This window comes from Chiloscyllium punctatum, chromosome 3 (genome assembly GCF_047496795.1).
Source record: "Chiloscyllium punctatum isolate Juve2018m chromosome 3, sChiPun1.3, whole genome shotgun sequence".
Lineage (NCBI taxonomy): Eukaryota > Metazoa > Chordata > Chondrichthyes > Orectolobiformes > Hemiscylliidae > Chiloscyllium > Chiloscyllium punctatum.
In genome coordinates, this window is record NC_092741.1 from 113783151 (window position 1) to 113801190 (window position 18040).

General features: G+C 43.1%; 1 protein-coding gene across 2 annotated transcripts in view; it reads left to right on the forward strand.

The window, feature by feature from the left end:
- The window catches only part of khdrbs2 (KH domain containing, RNA binding, signal transduction associated 2), a 622325-nt gene that overhangs the window by 592076 nt on the left and 12209 nt on the right, over positions 1–18040 (forward strand). The window contains exon 12 of one of the 2 annotated variants that reach the window (XR_011954816.1): positions 1698–1794. The exons of the other annotated variant lie outside the window; for it this stretch is intronic. The gene's annotated coding sequence lies outside the window, so the exon portion shown is untranslated. Of the gene's footprint in view, positions 1–1697; positions 1795–18040 lie in introns of those variants that run through there. 2 annotated transcript variants of the gene reach the window in all.

Consider the following 18040-nt stretch of genomic DNA (forward strand, 5'->3'; position numbering starts at 1 on the left):
CTAAATCTTACCCCTCTCACCTTAAACCTATGCCCTTCCCCACCCTGGAAAAATTGTTTGTCTATCCAACCTATCGATACTCCCCATGAATTTATAAACCTCTATAAGGTCACCCCTTAGCCTCTGACATACAGGGAAAATAGCCCATCTATTCAGCCCCTCCCTGTAGCTCTAACCCTCCAACCCTGGAAACATCCTTATGAATCTTTGCTGAACCTTTTCAAGTTTTACAACAGGGTAAATAGACAAGGTCTTTTACTTGGTGTGGGGGAATCCAGAACTAGAGGGAATAGGTTTAGGGTGAGAGGGAAAAAAAATTAAAAGGGACCTAAGGGGCAACGTTTTCACGCAGAGGATGGTGCATGTATGGAATGAGCTGCCAGAGGAAGTGGGAGAGACTGGTACAATTACAGTATTTAAAAGACATCTGTATGGGTATATGAATGGGAAGGGTTTAGAGGGTTATGGGCCAAGTGCTAGCAAATGGGACTAGCTTAGGTTAGAATATCTGGTCGGCATGGACAAGTTGGACCAAAGGGTTACATCTCTTTGACTATGATTGTAATAGCAGAGAGTCCAGAATTGAATGCAACATTCCAATAGTGGCCTAACCAATGTCCTGTACCGCAAAACGTGACTCTGATATTCAATGCACTGACCAATAAAGGCAAGTATACCAAATGTCTTCTTCCTTATCCTATCTACCTACAACTCAACTTTCAAGGAACTATGAACCTGCATTCCATGGTCTTTTTGTTCAGCAACACTCCCCAGGACCTTACCATTAAGTGCATTAGTCCTGCTCTGATTTGCCTTTCCAAAATGCAGAACCTCACATTTATCTAAATTAAACTCCATTTACCACTCCACAGGCCATTGACCCATCTAATCAATGTACTCTGAGGCAACTTTCTTTGCTGTCCATTATACGTCCAATTTTTGGTGTCATCTACAAACATATTAACCATACTTTCTATATTCGCATCCAATTCATTTATATAAATGATGAAGAGCAGTGGACCCAGCACTAATCTTTGTGGTACTCCACTGGTCACAGGCCTCCAGTCTGAAAAGCAACCCTCCACTACCACTCTCTGTCCATCTTCGAGCCAGTTCTATATCCAAATGGCTAGTTCTCCCTCTATTCCATGTGATCCAACCTTGCTAACCAGGTTAGGCACCTTGTCGAACACCTCCATGCAGTTCACGTCCACCTCTCTGCCCTTATCAGTCATTTTCATTACTTATTCAAAAAACTCAATCAAGGACACCATTTCCTACACACAAAGCCATGTTCACTATCCCTAATCAGTCCTGACCTTTCCAAGTATATGTAAACCTTGTCCCTCAGGATTTCCTCCAATAACTTGCCCCATCACTGATGTCAGGCTCACCAGTCAATGGTTCCCTGTCTTTTCCATACCACCTTTCTTAAATAGTGGCACCACATTAGCCAACCTCCAATCTTCTGGGACTTCACCTGTCGCTATCCATGATACAAATATCTCAGCAAGGGCCCCAGCAATCACTTCCCTAGCTTCCCACAGAGATCTCGGGTACACCTGATCAGGTTCCGGATATTTCATTGGCTGTAGAGAGCTTTGGGATGACCTGAGGTTATGAAAGAATCTTGCACAAAATGTCCCATGTCTTTAAAGGCAATGCATTTATTTCATTGTCATTTTGTCTCTCTGTAGGTTCTTCACAGGGTGCTGACCTGGCACAGAGCAGCACAACAGAACAACGTTACACTCCTTGCAACCAGATCAAACTTGGTCACTTGTGACTAAATGGGTGAGGAATGGCCTGTAGGTAAAGCAAGGCAGAGAAAAGTGTGTTCTCTGCGTGCCCCCTGTCACCTGGGTGAGGGACTAGACCTGCCACTAGAGACAGGTTAATTGAAGAGGGACAGTGTTAGCATCTACCTTACTGCCTTCATAAGTAGGAGAAAGTGAGCACTGCAGACGCTGGAGATCATTTTAAAACATGTGGCCCTGGAAAAGCACAGCATCTCAGGCAGCAATGCTGTGGAAGGATTTCCTCTAATGTAGAACTACGTACAGTGACAGGCAGGCTTGAAACAGAAAAGTACAACAGCAACCTGCATTTGTATATCCCCTTTCACATGATTAAATGTCCCATATGCTTCTAAGAAGACCTAAGGAAAATTGACTATATGAGGGGATATCAGGACAGGGGACCAAAAGGTTGATGAAAGAGGTAGATTTTAGGGGGGGTTAAAGGAAAAGAGAAAGTTTAGAGAGTGACTTTTGGAGCTTAAGAGTCCAGGGAGCTGAAGGGAAAAACACCAAAGGCAAAATAAGGAAAGTCAATGAAATGCAAAAGGCCAGAATTGGAGGAAGCAACAGACCGAGTACAAAACTGTGTTCGCTCATGAGGATTGTGACTCCTGCTCTTCCAAAGAAAAACCAAAAGCAAATATTGTAATTTATGTCTCCCAAACTATTCAAGGAATGCCAAAGCTTCATAAGTAATGAAGTGTCTTTTGGAGCTGTAGGTACTGTTGCAAAGTAGGAAACATGACGACTGTCTTGCACAAAGCAAGATCCCACAGTCAGCAGGTAAAATGTTTCAGTGACATTGGTTTTGGCAGCAAACACTGGCCAAAGCATTGGGAGATCTCCCATGATCACCTTTGAAATAGTACATGGGGACACCACCACATGCAAGTTACCCTCACCATCCTGACTTGGAAATATATTTCCATTCTTTCAGTGTTACTGGGTTAAAATTGTGGAATTCTCTCCCTAAGGGTATCGACTGCAGCAGTTCAAAAAGACAGCTCACCACCATCACCATCTCAAGGGCAACTGTGTACAGGCAATAAATACTGGTCCAGCCTTACACGCCCACATTTCACAAGTGAATAATAAAAAAAACTGCTTAATCGACATGTGAGGTCAGGTAGCACCTCTGATAAAGCAGCAATTCCTCAGTATTCCACTGGGAGTATCGATCTAAATCATTCACATCAAGTCCCAATCCCCTGTCATCCATGTGTTCACTGACCTACATTGATTCCTGAGGTAACATCTCAGTTCCGGATGTAAGTTTGCTCGCTGAGTTGAAAGGTTTGTTTTCAGATGTTTTGGCACCATACGAGGTAAAATAATCAGTGAGTTGTTTGGGAAGGAAAGGTGATTATGGGGTTGATAAGAGCTATGCTGTGGAAGGAAAGATATAAACTATGGAAATGAAGGCAATAGGCAGGATAAGCAAGATATCAGTGACTATGGAAGCTCCACTACTGGGTATGAAAAGTTAGATAGAATGTGGATGGTAGAAGTAGTCACTTCTCAATTGGAGAACATCCTGCATTATTGTGTCTCGGAGTATGCCCTTCTGCCTCCTGCACTTCATTGCCTCTTACTGTCTCATTTGGTCCTGTGTTGGTGGCATTACAGTGGAGGATGGTGATTCTGCCAATGGCAACATCCAATGAGAGCACCTCAATGAATGGGAACAATTGCTTCACAATCCTTCTTATGGAGCTTACAATGACTTGGTCAGTCACACTGGACACAGTCCCATCTGCACTCTGCATGCAGGAGACTTCCCAAGTTTGCATCAGAAAGTGCCAAAGGAAGCCCTTGATTGCTCTGCTGCCACCTTCTAACACTGTGGACTACTGGACAATCAAAGCATTACCCAAAAATCTCCTGCGTATATCCCCCGCCCACACCTCAATGAATTGGGAACTTTTCCTGCCCAAGACCACACCAAGCTCATGAGCAGTTTGGATCAATGCAAGCTTCCTCAGTGACACTTAGGACACCTTGGGAAGGACTTTTGAGTGGTAAACATTCTGTTCTCATTTCATTTGGTTTCCCTATTGCCTTGGAAAGACCTTGGTGTATATTGGACAGGAAGAGGTTCTAATCCATCAAGGACAGTAGACAGCGGAGCTCTTGGCAATGCAGTCCAAAGTGGTTAGGAGGTGTCTTGGAAACACATGTGGCATTAGTTACTCACTTGACACAAGAATGAGCAGCAGCCCTGGGTCATCTCAAGGGCAGGCCCAGAAATCCAATACAGATTGTTATGACCTTCAGAGCAGCAGAATAATGTGTTCCATTCCATTCCCAGGATGCAGTCACTGCCTGTTCATTGCAGCAAAGACTCTAGACATAGCAAAAATAGATGATAGCCCCCAGTAAATGAAGAAAGACCTCCAGAACCTCAATGCTCAAAAACATTTTAATTTAATAATATTTATTGAAGACTTGGTCAGGATACCTCTATCTTTCTTCAAAATGGTTGATGTAAATGTGGATCGTTTTCATCACTCAAAAGGGCGGTGAAGGCATGGTTCGGTATTTGATATGATAGGTGATGCATGCAACAGTGCAGCCTCCCTCAGTTGTTGCACTGGACTTTCAGCCTGGATTCTCAATCCTTTGTTCAGAGACCTGAGTGGGACTGACTGACTGAGGGTCCTGGATAACAGTGAGCTGTCTCTGGACAGGATCACATTCTCCAGTAGACCCAGAGTCCAAAAGGTGGCCATTTGGGCCATTACGCATGCGCTGTCTTTTTGACAGAGCCAAGGAATCTGTCTAATTAGAGTCATAGAGATGTACAGCACGGAAACAGACCCTTCGGTCAAACTCATCCATGACAACCAGATATCCCAACCCAATCTAGTCCCAGCTGCCAGCACCTGGCCCATACCCCTCCAAACCCTTCCTATTCATACACCCATCCGGGTGCCTTTTAAATGTTGCAATTATACTAGCCTCCACCACTTCCTCTGGCAACTCATTACATACACGTAGCACCCTCTGAGTGAAAAAGTTGCCTCTTAGGTCTCTTTTATATAATTTCCCCTCCCACCCTAAACCTATGCCCTCTAGTTCTGGACTCCCCCACCCCAGGGAAAAGACTTTGTCTATTTATCCTATCCATGCCCCTCCTGATTTTATAAACCTCTACAAGGTCACCCCTCAGCTTCTGAACTTTAATCAAGAAACATAAGTCAAGAAAACATCTAATCAAGAAAGAACCCACTCTACTCACGACTGCAGACTTATTTTAAGGATGTGCTTAAAATCCACTTATCTGCTTCTGTGCTGTGACCTTTCCCAAACAAGTCCCTCCAAGATGAGTTGCAAATTTCACTGTTTTTTAATTTTCCCAGATGCACTCAGATGTCCAGCGATACATGAATTCAAACAGCAAAGGCAGTAACTGTGCAAGTTCACTGTGGTGTCAGGTTCTTTCTTCCTCTCTCTCTCCTGCACTGTCCTCACCATGTGCTTCCTTTGCCTGTTCCTCTCCCTTTCAAAACTGCTATTGCTTTGACTTTTTTGTTCTCTAAAGTTCCAAAACAATGCAACAGCATATAAAACAGTAATTGCTGCTCCTGGAATTCGAGGAAATCACCTCCAACACCTAAAATACCTCAAAAGAAAGGAGCAGCTGTTGCAGCCAGAAAGTTTTTCCCATCCTCCATCTTGGATTACCCAAAATCCTTATTCCCCTCCTCTTTCCCCATAGACCTTCAGGTTTTATGTCCAACTTCCTTTGAGAGTTATTATTGAATCTGACACTTCAGCCACTTCATTCCAAATCACAGCATCCTCCTTGTCTTGCACTAGTTTATTTTCCCAATTACCATAAATCTGTGGCTTCTGCCACTGGAAAGAGTTGTTCCAGATTTACTCATTATCAGAATCAGGCATGATTTTGAGCACCTCCTTCAAATGTCCCCTTAACCATAGCTGCCCTGAGGTGAATAATCCCAGCTTCTCCAGTCTTTCAGCTGATCTGAAGCAAGGAAAAGTGTTTTCACCCAGAGGGTGGTGGGAATCTGGAACTCGCTATCTGTGAGAATGGTAGAAGCAGAAACCCTCAGAATATTGTAGTATTTAGATGTGCACTTGCAAAACAACTCTGCAACTTGATTGGAGACTGTAAAGGCCAACACTGAGACTGAGGCTGCAGTTGGTTCCATAAATAATGCAAAATAGCATATCAACTAGCATATCACAGCAGCCTGCCGTGTGTAATTACAGAATTAGGTCATTCAGCTCAAAAACTCAGAGCCAATGTTCATTCTCCAGCCAAACCTCCTCCCAGCCCTTTTCATCTTGTAATATAAAGGGTTAATGCCAAATATGAAAATAGGTAACCTACAATTAGTAATGTAAGAGATCACATGACCATAGATGCCAGCAAGTGATATACTTCTGCGTTAAGTGTTTATCTGTAAAGAGATAGAACAATGTTTAATAAAAGGTAAAGTTACCACTAACTGAGTGTCCAGCGGTCTTATTCTTCCTGACCACGGATACAGCCTGCCCTAATACCCACTACCATGAGAACAGACATCTCACCAAGTACTTACCCACAATCCAGCCACTCTCTTCAGCTTCAGTGACTTTGGCCTGTTTTCTAATTTCAAACCCTCTCTCATTCATGCTGTCTTACTCAATATCTCACTCGATGTCTCTCTCTCTCTCACTCCATCACTCTCTGTCAATCATGTTTGTGGCTCAGTCTTCTGCTCACTCTCACTTATTCTCTCACTCATTGTCACTAACGTTCTCATTCACTCTAAATCAGTCTCTCACTAGCTTGTGCTCTCATTAATTCTCTCACTGGCTGTCTTGGCTCGCCGTCTCACTTGACCTCTCACTTACCCTCGTGTTCGCGCTTTCGTGCAATCTCTAGGAGCAAAATACTGCAGATGCTGGAATGAATACTGAAAACAACAAATGCTGGTGATCACAGACAGTCAGACAGCATCCATGGAGAGCAAGCTGACATTTTGAGTCTAGGTGACTTAATCTCTCTCTCTCACTCTAATGCTTGCTCTCTTGTTCAGTCTCTCCCTCTTTTGCTCTCTCACTCAGTGTCTCACTTACTCTCATGCTTGCATTCTCGTTCACTCTCTCAATTGCTCTTGTGCTCATTCTTGTTTTGTCTCTCTCCCTCATTCTTCTGCTTGCTCATTTGCATGCTGGATCTTTCTCACTCACTCTTACTCACTGTCTACCTCACTCTCTAGTTCACCCTCAGGATTTTCTGTACGACATAGGAAGAGACAGCTCATCATTATCGATAATATCCAATCTGTTTAGAATCCTAAAATCAAGAATTATTATTACTGATGCTAACACACAATCTGCTTCCAGAGCCTATCCCAGCATTATTGGTGAGGGTTGGGGGGGGGGGGTGGTTAACAGTACCGTATGGGACAAGTGCTACCTGTGTTTGAAGTTTTGCATTGCTTGTTCATTTTGTCAGTGTCTTCTCATCAAATAGGACCAACAGAGAAAGAATATCTTATCATAGAGTTATGTATATTGCTGGAATGTTATGATCTTTCAAAGGATTGCTCCCAATCAGGATGATAGGGTCTGAGGCCCAATATCCAGATCCCTTCAGACCACCCAAGTTGTATGCAAAGGCAAACCTGAGAACATGTTATCTAATGAAAGTGAACACGTCTCTACATTTCTTTTCTGCCCCTCTAGAAGTGAAGTTTGGCCTTGTTTACACTGTTACAGGCCTTGTTGTTGCTATGTCACTACTATTAATAACTTGTGATTCAGTAAGTCAAAAATACCCAAAGTACTGATGACTCAGCCAACCCAGGCTGTGGGAAGGATGACTGAGAAGAATCCTTACAACACTGTAACTGACGCTGTCTCAGAACAGGTTGTCTTATTATAAGCTTAATGGACAGAATAGGGGTTGGGAAGTCAGACTGTGGCTGTCGAGGGCATTGGTTAGGCCACTTTTGGAATATTGTGCAATTCTCATCTCCCTCCTATAGGAAGGATGTTGTGAAACTTGAAAGGGTTCAGAAAAGATTTACAAGGATGTTGCCAGGGTTGGAGGATTTCACCTATAGGAAGAAATTGAATAGGCTGAGGCTGTTTTACCTGGAGTGTCGGAGGCTGAGGGGTGACCTTCTAGCGGTTTATAAAATCATGAGGGGCATGGATAGGGTAAATAGACAAGGCATTTTCCCTGGGTGGGGGATTGCAGAACTGGAGCCTAGGTTTAAGGTGAGAGGTGAAAAATTTAAAAGGGAACTAAGGGGCTAATGTTTCAATGAGCTGCCAGAAGAAGTGGTGGAGGCTGGTACAATTGCAACATTTAAAAGGCATCTGGATGGGTACATGAATAGGAAGGGTTTGGAGGGATATGAGCCAACTACTGGCAAATGGGAATAGATTAATTTTAGATATCTGGTCGTCATGGACGAGTTGGACTGAAGGGTTTGTTTCTGTGCTGTACATCTCTATGACTCCATAAAGGGTGTGTGCTGGCACAGTGTTTTACAAAGAATGTACAGCACAGGAATAGGGCACTCAGTCTAACCCATCTATACCAGCGTTATATTTCATTTAACCCTATTATCCATCCTCATTCACTTACCAAGCCTCTCCACAAATGCAGCTATGTTATTCACCTCAATCATTCCATATTGTAGTGAGTTCCCCTTTCCAACTCTCTGGCTAGGCATGTTATTTCCTGAATTTCTACTGTTATTGATTGTCTTATGCACATGGTCCCTATCTCTACCCTCCCCTAAAAAGAGGAAATGTTTTGTTTATGTTCATTGAAGTGTTTTCTGATTTTATCATCTCTCTGGTGGCTCACTGTTCAGACCCCTATGGAAATCCATCTTTTAACACATTTACTGAACGTCAATAAGGCATTAATTATTCCCTCTCTGCAAAGTCTTACAACTTGGATTCATTTTGTTCAGAATGTGGTATCTCTGCTCTGGACAGAATTGTAGGATGGATTATTCACTATCAGTGGTCTGAAGATCCTGGCTATTCAGTCATAGAGTCATAGAGATGTACAGAACAGAAACAGACCCTCAGAAACAGATCCTTCAGTCCAACCTATCCATACCAACCAGATATCCAAAATAAACCTAGTCCTATTTGCTAGCACATAGCCCATCTCCCTCTAAACCCTTCTTATTCAAAGACACCCCCCGCCCCAAGATGGTCTTTTAAATGTTGCAATTATACCAGCCTCAATCACTTCCTCTGGCAGCTCATTCCATACACACACCACCCTCTACATGAAAAGTTTGCCCCTTAGCTCCCTTTTAAATCTTTCCTCTCTCACCTTAAACCTCTGCCCTTGAGTTTGGAGTCATAACTCTGGGGAAAAGACCTTGTCTATTTATCCTATTCATGCTCATGATTTTATAAACTTTTATAAGGTCATTCCCCCCCTCAGCCTCCAATGCTCCAGGGAAAATAGCTGCAAACTATTTAGCCTCTCCCTCGAGCTCAAACCCTCCAACTCTGGCCACAGAGTTGATTTAAAATTGTTAAATCAATTTTAACAACAACATCTTTCCTATAGCAGGGAGACCAGAATTGCCTTTAAACTTCCAAAGGTGGCCTAACCAATGTATTGTACAGCCACAATTTGACCTCGCAACCCCTATACTCAATGTTTATGACCAATAAGGGGAAGCGTACCAAACACCTTCTTCACTATCCTATCTACCTGTGACTCCACTTTCAAGGAACAATGGACCTGCACTCCAAGGTCTCTAGTTCCCAGGACCATAAAAGTTCTGCCCTGATTTGCCTTTCCAAAATGCGGCACCTCACATTTATCTGAATTAAACTCTGCCATTGTTTGGCCCATTGGCCCATCTGATCAAAATCCCACAATACTCTGAGGTAACCCTCTTTGCTGTCCACTACACCTCCAATTTTGGTGTCAGCTGCAAACTTATTAACCATACCTCCTATGTTCACATCCAAATCATTTATATAAAAATGATCCAGCATCAATCCTTGTGGCACACTGCTGATCACAGGCCTCCAGTGTGAAAAGCAACCCTCCACCAACCCTCTTCTATCTTCAAGCCAGTTCTGTATCCAAATGGCTAGTTCTCCCTGTATTCCATGTGGTCTAACCTTGCTAGCCAGTCTACCGCGAGGAACCTTGTTGAACTTGTTACTGAAGTCCATATAGGTCACGTCCACTGCTCTGCCCTCATCAATCCTCATCGTTTCATCTTCAAAAAGCTCCATCAAGTTAGTGAGACATTATTTCCAAGTCACAAAGCAATGTTTACTAACCCTCATCAGTCCTTGCCTTTCCAAATACACACAAATCCTGTCCCTCAGGAATCCCTCAAACAACTTGCCCACCACTGACAGGCTCACCAGTCTGGCTTTTCCTCCCCATCATTCTCAAATAGTGGCGCCATGTTAGCCAACTTCCAGTCTTCTGCCACCTCACCCAAGCCTAGCATTTATACAAACATCTCAGCAAGGGGCCCAGCAACCACTTCCCTAGTTGTAGGGTATACCTGATCGCGTCCTGGGGATTTATCCACCTTTATGCGTTTTAAGCCGTCCAGCACTCCCTCTTCTGTAATATGGACATTTTTCAAATATCACTATTTATTTCCCCACATTCCATATATTTCATATCACTCTCCACTGCAAACATGGATGCAAAATACTTGTTTAGTATATCCCCCATCCTCTGCGGCTCCAGACATGGTGGCCTTGCTGATATTCAAGGGCCCTATTAACACCCAAGTTACTCTTTTGTCCTTAATGTATTTATAAAATCCCTTTTGATTCTCCTTAACCCTATTTGCCAAAGCTATCTTTTGTCCCCTTTTCGCCCTCCTGACATCCCTTTTAAGTATACTCCTGCCTTTATACGCTAAGGATTCACTCAACCCCTGCTGACTATACCTGACATACGCTTCATTGTTTTTCTTGACCAAAACAACAATTTCTCCAGTCATCCAGCATTCCCTATACCTACCAGCCTTTCCTTTCACCCGAACAGCAACATACTGTCTCTGGATTCTCATTATCTCATTTTTGAAGGCTTCCCATTTTCCAGCCATCCTTTGACCTGCAAACATCTGCCCCCAATCAACTTTGTCTAATACCGTCAAAATTTGTATTCCCCAAATTTAGAATTTTAACTTTGAGATTCAGTTTTTCCTTTTCCATCTCTATTTTAAAACTCATAGAATTATGGTCGCTGGTCCCAAAGTGCTGCGTTACATGCCCTGCCTTATTTCCCAAGAGTACGTCAAGTTTTGCACCTTTCCCCTTCCCCACCTCACCCCAGTTCCAAACTTCCAGCTCAGCACTGTCCCCATGACCTATCCTACCTGCCTTTCTTCTTTTCCACCTGTCCACTCCACCCTCCTCTCTGACCTATCACCTTCATCCCACCCCCATCCACGCATTGTACTCTTCGCTACCTTTCCCACCCTCCTGTCTGACCTATCACCTTCATCCCCACCCCCACTCACCTATTGTACTCTATGCTACTTTCTCCCCACTCCCCACCCTCCTCTTATGTATCTCTTCACCCTTCAGGCACTCTGCCTGTGTTCTTGATGAAGGGCTTTTGCCCGAAACATCGATTTTACTGCTCCTCGGATGCTGCCTGAACTGCTGTGCTTTTCCAGCACCACTAATCCACAATCTGGTTTCCAGCATCTGCAGTCCTTGTTTTTACCTGCCTTCTCTGTTCAGTATATCTACATACTGAAACAGAAGATTTTCTTGTCGACACTTAAATTCCTCTTCATCCAAGTTCTTAACACTATGGCAGTCCCAGTCTATGTTTGGAAAGTTAAAATCCCCTATTCTAACCACCCTATTATTCTTACAAATAACAGATCTCCTTACAAATTTGTTTCTCGATTTTCCACCATCTATTGGGAGGGATCAATAATCCAATACCAGTAATGTGATCGTCCCTTTCTTATTTCTCAATTCCACCCAAAACACTTTCCTGAACATATTCCCAGGAACATCTCTCCCCTGCCCCCTAGGTACAGCCATAATTGTATTGTGGTTGATGCAATAATGTGATTCTGTCAACAAGTTAAAGCTGTCTTTCACCCAGCTCCACTGATTCTGTTTTTAATTGAAGGAGAGAATGGAACAAAACACAATAAAGGTAGAGGAACACAGAATGCACAGTATCCATAAGAACAGTTCAGATACACATTGCAAACATCGAAGCAGTTGTGGAAGACCCAACCACAATAATCCTTGATGGCAGTGCAATTAACACACAGTACAGAAGGGAACACAGGTCACTGATCAGTGTAAGAAAGGTTTTCACAAGCATGCAATGTCCAAGAGTACTAAAGTAGTGTTGTAATGTCATTCAATGTCAATTCACTGGCTCTATCCTGACCTGCTCTACTCAGGAGTATTTTTTTGTCACTGCTTCCACTCTTGTGGATAAGATATAGCGGCAGATCTTAAGTCTGTTCCAGCCAGATCGAGAATTGAATCCCTAATGTCATCATTATTCTGAACTTGTGTGCTAGCCATCTCACCAACTGAGCTAACTGGCCTCTTTGTGGTAACAGAGTAAACACATATTGTGTACAGCAATGACCCAATAATTTGGTCGTTTCATACTTGCTGTTAAACATTGCCCAGAACATGAGGGACGGCTTCCATCCTCTTCTTCACAAACTGTCATGGAATCATTTACACACACACGAAGGGCAGTCAGGGCCCTCTGTTTAATCTTTTATCTGAAAGAAGACACAGCCTGCAGCTCAAAATTGAAGCATCAGAGCTGAGGTCTCTGGAGTGGAGCTAAGAAGCCACAAACCTCACATTTGGAAATGAGTGTGGTTCCAACTTAGCCAAGGTAGGCCTCATACTTTTAGGTAGACCCCAGGACTGCCCAGAGGTGAGTCCAAAATTTCTTGAATTGGGTATTGAATTGTATGAAGGAACAAACTTTATCTTCTTCCTGTTAGTTACAAAATAGGTAAGGATCAGTCAGTACAATTGAAATAAAGTTTTATGGCCGAGTTCAGAGGCTAGAGTGGCAGCTCACTTTTCAGACATTTGTACAATCTGCAGTGTCTAAAAGTTCAAAAAATAAAAGTTGGTATTGGTGATTATAGCAGTTGAACACTTTTTTTTAATAAATATTTTTAGTAAAGACCTTTTTAAATCTTTTACAAAGCATCTATATACAAAAAAATGAATAACACCAAAAAACAGAAAATTAGAGGCAGTACAACAAATTCATATTGCGATACTATTAGTCATAAATGACCTAATATTCTACCAGAACACACTTATCTACTTAAACTAAACTACAAACAAATTAAATATTAAACTAAACTAAATTCAAGTAAGTTAAATTATATCTCACTACTTTATTCTATTTCACTCATCACACCTCCACTCAGGCTCTGATCCCTGGGAGCTCCAGATATAGTTCCTGTATTCTTTTTCCTCCAGCCTCCCCCTCCCAGGGCCCCATGAGTACCCATACTGATTCCCACAGTTATACCATAGCCGAGATTAATATTGCTGATAAGTCTGCGTCAATATAATTTAGAAAGGACTCTCCATTTTGTGGTGCACCATATTTGTGAGATAGTCTTGGGGTAGATGCTCCATCATCAGCCTACGCCATCCCATAAGACCTGGTGGTTTTTCCGATGTCCAATTCACTAGAATGTTCTTCCTCACACAGTGGGTAAGAATATTACACAATCTCTTCTCGTGTTCCCCCAGAGAGGGCAAACTTGGCAACCCGAAAAGAAGAATTACCGGATCCACGTTAATTTCAATCCCCAGGATATCCTTTAGCTGCCTTACTATAGCCTTACTATATCTCTGGATCTTACAACATGACCAGTAGCAGTGTGTACGAGTGCCTATACTAATGTTACATTTGGGATACACTGATGACGCTCCTCTCTTGAACTTAGCTAGCCTCTGTGGTGCCATATGTGCCCTGTGTAAGGTCTTCAATTGCACAGCTTGCGCTCTGTTATTTACTGAGATTTTTCCTGGCATTCCCTCAGATGTCTTCCCATACCTCCGATGGAATATCCTTTCCCAGCTCTTGATTCCACGTCCTATGGAGTTCTTCCCCATCCCCCAAGAATGACCTTTCTGTAAATGATACAAAGTACTGACTGAGAGAACGCCTATACACCGGAGTACTTTTTTCTCCACATCTGACTTGTAAAACTGAACCAAGAGTGTGGTCTTCCTCTGTATATAATCCCTTATCTGAAAGTACTGGTAAAGGTCCCTATTAGACAATCTATATTTCTGACTTGACTGGCTAACTGATATCAAGACCTCCCCCTCGAATAAACCTCCCTGACATGAGATTCCCTTATTCTCCCATTGCCCCAGGTTTAAATCCTTGGGCTCCCACCAACAGGGTAAATGGCAAAGTCTTAGATCAATTACCCTTGTCTTGCCTCATTATCCTCCAGGCTTTCACCACATTTAAAATGATCGGATTCTTACACTGTTCGGTCATGGATTTCATCTTATCCATAAATAATAGATTTACTAGAGGGCATCTTGACTGCGAGACTTCAACATCAAGCCAATTTGACTCCGAATTCCCTTGTACCCAGTCACCAACATATGCTAACAGGGTGCTTCTTTGATATTTCTTCAAATCCGGAAGATTCACCCTGTGAAAGCTGCAATTTAGTAAATTTAATTAGAGAGCGCCTGTGACACCAAATAAAAAGACCCTAGCCAACCATTGAGCTACTGTGACACTCGTCTAGATAGCAACAAAGGGAGCATTCTCATGGGGTACAACAGTCGAGAAAGAACATTCATCTTAATCAGGACTATTCGGCCTAACCATGATAACGGTAACCCCTGCCACTGCTGCAAAATCCTGTTTTATCCTCTCCAATAGTTGTACATAGTTAGCTTTATACAGCTGGTGGAAGGAAGGGGTAATAAAAATTCCCAAATACAAAAAACCTTTTGATGACCATCTAAACAGGAACTGCATTCCATCCTTCAGATTAGGCACCTCCACTAATCCCCCCAGTTGATCCAGTAGCCTGAGAAACCGCCAAACAAATTAATTGTTTGAATCAATCAAGGAACAGACTCCTCTGGATTGGCCGAGAACAAGAGGACGTCGTCAGCATATAGGGTGATCTTATGCTCCCCCATTCGCAACCCTGGCTCCACTATTTCAGGATCCCTCCTGATAGCCTCAGCTAATGGTTCAATTGCCAAGGTGAATAACAGCGGTGTGAGAGGACACCTCTGTCAACTGCCTCTCCTAATATTAAAGTTATCTGACTTAGCACTATATGTAATAACTACCACCTTAGGATCATTATACAATACTGCCACCCATCTGGCAAAGGATCCCCCCAGAACAAAGTGCTCTAGGACCCCAAACAGATATGGCCATCCTATGCAGTCAAATACCTTTTCTGCGTCTAGGGAGACCACCAAACCCAGGATCAATCTTTGCTGGCATACCTGCACTATGTTCACTATTCTCTTGATATTGTTGGAGGAGCTACAGCCCTTGACAAAACCCATTTGATCTTTTATAACATGGGGCAGGTCCTTCTCCAACCTCAGAGCCAGCATCTTGGATAGAATTTGAAAATCTACATTCAACAGTGAAATTGGTCTGTATGAAGCACATTCTTCAGGGTCTTTCCCCTTCTTTAAAATGAGGGAGATATTAGCCTCTCTAAGAGGGGACAGCAGACAATCCAATGCATAAGAATAGTTGTACATTCACAGAAGTGGCTCCACCAACACATTTATGAATTCTTTATAGAATTCACTTGGGAATCCCTCTGGCCCTAGTGCTTTGCCACCCTGGAGATGTCTTATTACTTCCTGATTCATTATAGATGCATTCAGCAGGGAAGCCTGTTCCATGTTTATACTGGGGAGGTCCAGGTCCTCAAAAAAGGACTGCATTCTTGCTGCACCTTGTTCGCCTCCCTCTGACCGATATAGCTCTGTGAAATAGTTCCTAAATCTAACATTGATCTTCTTCAACTCACCGGTAATCGTACCAGCCTTCTCTCTAACAGACATAATAGAGTGGGAAGCTTTTTTTCCTGCTAGTCAAATATGCCAGATATCTACCTGGCTTATATCCAAATTCAAACAAAGGAGACCTCTTTTTTAGCCATTTGTGTGTGCAATGAGTCGAGAGCCACCCTGAGGGATGTGACCTGCTGCAGCTTGACCAAAGAGGACCTGTTATAATATACTTCCTCAGCTATCTGCAGCCAGGCCTCCAGCACCCATTGTTGCCCCTCCCTCTGCCTCTTTCTAGTCGCAGAATGCAAAATGATCAGGCCTCATAAATATGCCTTAGAGGCCTCCCAAAGTATTGCCGGATTACTGGCCATACCTGAGTTAGTATCCCAGAAGGCCCTGAACCCTCTTCTGATGTACTCAACAAATATGCTATTCCCCCAACAGAAATGAGTCCATGCGCCAGTGCTGTGTATCCATTCCACTACCCTTGATTTTACCAGCTAAATACACTGGCGCATGATCAGAGACCGCTATATTCCCAAATCTGCTCGCCAATGTTCTGTCCAAATGAAGTGCCAATTCATGTATGGCACTTGGGTGGGTTGGAGTAGAAAGTAAAGTCTCTTCCATGAGGGTGGAGATGACTCCACACATCCACCAGTCCCAACTCCTCACACATGTCCACCAACTGCTTAGATTGCACGGGTAAACCTGCCAGGCTCCTTGGCACCCTGTCAACTTTGGCATCTATGAGGTGATTAAAATCCCCTCCTATGATCGTGCAGCAAGATTCATTAATTTAGCCACTGCATCAATTAGAAATTTAAAAGTGTGCACCAGGGGACAATATACATTCAAGACACCATGCTCGTCTCCATGTATTCGAGCTTTAAGAATGATAAACCGTCCATGTTGGTCCTTAATTTGCTCCGTTACCTGGAAAGGGAGATTCCTTCTTACTAGCATAGCCACTCATCTACTCTTACAGCTGAAGGAGGAGAGGAATACCCTGTCAGAAGCCCCCTCCTGCAGTTTCAGATGTTCCTTATCAGTTAGATGCATCTCTTGCAGTAGGGTGATGTCCACCCTTTCCTTCCTACGAGTTAACAACACCTTCTTTCTTTTCATTAGGGGAATGGCTCCCTTTTATATTCCAGATGCACCACCTGAACAAATCACCAGCCATGGTCATCCAGGGCAGCCCATGGTTTCCCAAGAGGAGGAAGCTTATCTGAGGTGTGATGAGCGACAAAGATATTAACTCTGTGAAGTCTAAAACTACTCCTCTAAAAACTACTACACAGACTACTTTAAGTTAAAAATCACACAACACCAGATTATAGTTCAACAGGTTTAATTGGAGGCACTAGCTTTTGGTGGCTGTGGAGCGCACTGTTGGGCTATAACCTGGTGTTGTGTGATTTTTAACTTTGTACACCCTGTCCAACACCGGCACCTCCAAATCATAAAAAAATTACTGACTACATTTAACTGAAAAAAAACACCTAAATAACCCCCAAATCCCTTCCTCCTTGCTACCATCTTAAGTCTCTCTAGCTAAGGCCATGCCCCAGCCCCAGACAATTCACCAGGGAGGAAATTCTGTTATTTGCATTGAGTGTTAAAAATGGATGCTGAAAATGTGTTGCTGGAAAAGCGCAGCAGGTCAGGCAGCATCCAAGGAGCAGGTGAGTCGACGTTTCGGGCATGAGCCCTTCTTCAGGAAGGCCGATTCCTGAAGGAGGGCTCATGCCCAAAACGTCGATTCCCCTGCTCCTTGGATGCTGCCTGACCTACTGCGCTTTTCCAGGAACACATTTTCAGCTCTGATCTCCAGCATCTGCAGTCCTCACTTTCTCCTCCAGTTAATATTAGATGTCCATCCCCCCCACCATACATCTTAACCACAGATATAGCCACCCCCAGTACAAAATCAAAAGGACAGCAGTAAAAAAAAAGGCCCTAGATAATACTCAACTGACTGAGATATGAAATAATTCCAGTTTCACATCAAGGCAGTATGTATGAAGCCAATAACCATAAAAAAAAGGGAGAGAGAGAAAAGAAAAGAAGAAGCAATTTAAAAACCCATTCCATTATCTACAACAATGCACCCTCCCCATCCACCCCGACTCAAGTCATTTAATTCAAAGAATTTACAAAGTCCTTCACCTTTTCTGCGGAGTCAAAGTTATACACCGTCCCTCCATGGGTGACACGCAACA